The sequence below is a fragment of the Scylla paramamosain genome, chromosome 5 (genome assembly GCF_035594125.1).
Source record: "Scylla paramamosain isolate STU-SP2022 chromosome 5, ASM3559412v1, whole genome shotgun sequence".
Taxonomy (NCBI): Eukaryota; Metazoa; Arthropoda; class Malacostraca; order Decapoda; family Portunidae; genus Scylla; species Scylla paramamosain.
The window spans coordinates 2,406,692-2,409,985 of NC_087155.1; the positions used below are offsets into that span (position 1 = coordinate 2,406,692).

The 3,294-nt window shown below is 42.1% G+C and overlaps 1 non-coding gene across 1 annotated transcript; it reads right to left on the reverse strand.

Moving 5' to 3' along the window:
• Positions 1 to 863: 863 nt before the first annotated feature.
• Trnad-guc (transfer RNA aspartic acid (anticodon GUC)) lies at positions 864 to 935 on the reverse strand. Its single transcript has one exon. It is a non-coding gene; the product is annotated as a tRNA-Asp (tRNA).
• Between the last annotated feature and the right edge of the window lie 2,359 nt (positions 936 to 3,294).

Here is a 3,294-nt window from a genome sequence, read left to right on the forward strand (position 1 = left end):
TATATATATATATATATATATATATATATATATATATATATATATATATATATATATATATATATATATATATATATATATATATATATATATATATATTATTATATAATTCAAGATGCTAGTACTATTACATAATACTATAGTCAAAGAAATTTTGTCTGTTTTTCGTGTACAGAATAAATTTTAGTCATTCTCCTCTGTACTGATTCTAAAGGTAGGCGCACACTTGTTCGCATCGTACGGACGGCACGCATCGTACGCATCAGATTTTAGTATTGTTTACATTATTTCAAATGGGTCTGCGCGCATTTGACCGCGTCGTACGCATCGGACATCGGCAATGCCGACGAGGATCCCCGAAAGAGCATTCAATCCGATGCGTACGAACGATGCGGATGGAGTATGTCCTTCCAGAGAGAGCTCAGCTTCACAACTGCGGGTGGTGAATGGTCAAATGCCGACAATGTGCGCAGAAAATCCGATCCGTCCGATGCGTGCCGTCCGTACGATGCGGACCAATGTGCGCTGACCCCAAAAACAATCCGATGAGTACGATGCGTGCCGTCCGTACGATGCGAACAAGTGTGCGCCTACCTTAATAGACCTATATCTTTCCTGTAATGTGGGGACCAGAACTGCACAGCGTAGTCTAGATGAGGTCTGACCAGCGCCAAGTATAACTTTAATATTACTTCCGGCCTTCTGCTTTTAACACTCCTAAAAATTAATCCTAATATCCTATTTGCCCTGTTTCTGGCCTCTATGCATTGTTTCCCTAGACGGAGTTCAGAGCTAACTATAACTCCTAAATCTTTCTCGTACCCTGTACCTACCAGAGTTTCATTGTTTAAAAGTATGTGCACCTCCCCGGCGGGGAATCGAACCCCGGTCTCCCGCGTGACAGGCGGGGATACTAACCACTATACTACCGAGGAATTTTAATTTTGGATAATTGTGATTCGAACCCAGGACTCCTTGGTTATGAGCCGTGCGTGCTAACTACTACACTACGTGTGTAAAAAGTACACTACACTACAGTGTGTAAAAAAAAAAAAAAAATCAGTTCTTAGGAACCTGCAGATAGGTATCCGGAGGCGTAACGTCCTGTAAGTTCTTAGAAACCTGGTAACAATTAAGTGGAGCCATGACATCCTGCAAACAAAAACAAAGGCCGGACAGAAACTTGATGACATGTAAAGACGGCAACTCAGGACGAGACCAAAGCCTATCAAGAGTCTCCGCCTCTTTAAGAAACAAAGGAGACTGACAGGTCGACGAGCGCCGTCACAAAAGAAAATATAAGAAGAAAAAGTCAAAGGTAAGCCGCAGTATGAAGAGAAATGATAAAGACTTCTAGAAAACAAAGAACGGTTGACAGATGACACGTGACTGAGGCAAGAATGATGTGAGAACCAGACACCCATCGTTCACTTGTTTGAACTTAGGCGTTGGCTGCTTACGAGTGTTTAGTGTTTGTCATTCTCTCTTAGGACTGTGCAGTTATTGCCGGGTCGCCCTGGAGTGCACAGGCTCGCGACACACACGAGTGGAGGAAGTTGTGCAAAAGAAGGCTAACTTAGAGACTGGTGATGATGATGATGTGGGTTCAAGACAGCAAATTCATTAGTCTGTTTGAGGTGAGAGTCGTGTCCCCTCACCCTCTGATAATGATGAAGCACAAAATATATCAGTACTTTCATCGGTTTGTTTATAAGATCAAACGTTAGGTTAGGTTTTGCCCACAAGAAGAAGAAGAAGAAGAAGAAGAAGAAGAAGGAGAAGAAGAAGAAGAAGAAGAAGAAGAAGAAGAAGAAGAAGAAGAAGAAGGAGAAGGAGAAGGAGAAGGAGAAGGAGAAGAAGAAGAAGAAGAAGAAGAAGAAGAAGAAGAAGAAGAAGAAGAAGAAGAAGAAAGGAAAGGAAAGGAAAGGAAAGGAAAGGAAAGGAAAGGAAAGGAAAGAAGAAGAAGAAGAAGAAAAAGAAGAAGAAGAAGAAGAAGAAGAAGAAGAAGAAGAAGAAAGGAAAGGAAAGGAAAGGAAAGGAAAGGAAAGGAAAGGAAAGAAAAGAAGATGAAGATGAAGATGAAGAAGAAGAAAACTTGCGTTAATGCAAATGTAATCATTAAATGTTATCATTAAATTGTGAATATATCAATAATTTGTTTGTGCCTCCTTATCTTATCAAAGTTTATTGTTTATCGAGGAATCAAGTCACTGTTTATAAAGATGCTTACAACCCTCCCAAATGCCTTCTACATGACCTTGCATGACCTCGCTGCGCCCATAACCACAACCTCAATGTCCCTCTTCACGGTGCCTCCTTCCTCCTTGCATTCTGAAGATCAAGATTACTGTAAACTATGGATGCACGAGGTGTTTAGGATACTCCTGTGATTATGTATAAAATCTCACACTTCTTCCCTGCCAGTAGATTTCTTTGAATTGGTCCGGCCAGAAAAGATTTCTCTAGCTATGTCATGACCACTTCACTAGCTCCGTCACCTTCACTACTCTTGGCGATGCCGTGATTATTAAGACGAACCAATGAACAAAGTTGCTGCCATACCACCTCTGTTATTCCATTACGTGACGAAACCATACATTCCTTTTCTCTTGTCCTACATTGGAATAGCAATGGTGGCGTGACAGTAACTTAGTCGTTGCTTGATCTGTCAGTCCCATAATTGGCAAGAATGTGAGCGATGACAGTGTTGTCAGTGGAGCGGTCGTGACATGGCTCTGGATGAATAACACCAAACGTGCAATAATACTGAGGCGTGACACGTGATAAATGATTGCCGAGTCTGATGAGATTCAAGCAAACGCACAACGCTTGCCTCACTTACTGCACTAAGCCTTTGTCCTTGAAATGCAAGGAAGGAGGCACCGCCAGGCTGCGGGGAATGTTGTATAAGCGGCGAGGTCATCAAGGGTCGAGTGGAAAACAGATGTCAACATATCGAACTATAAGAGTGCCGTGCCCCTCAAGACGGTGACGACCAGGGAATGCCGCACCTTCCTGTCTTCTCTTCTTCGCAAATGTCCAACCGTATTTATGGATTTCGCTGCCCTTACTGTGTTTCCTTAGCCTTCTCTCTTTGAACGCCTCTTGCTTCATTACCAGGGATTCTTCCCGTTCAACTCAGATTCTGAGTCTTTCCTCTCCTCATAACATGTCCTAAATAACGCATTCGTCTTCCTTTCTTATTTGCAGCAATTCGCTTCTCGTTCATTCTTCTTAGCACTGCTTCATTTGATATTCTCTGTCCCAAAAAATGTACAAAACTCTTTGCTAGCG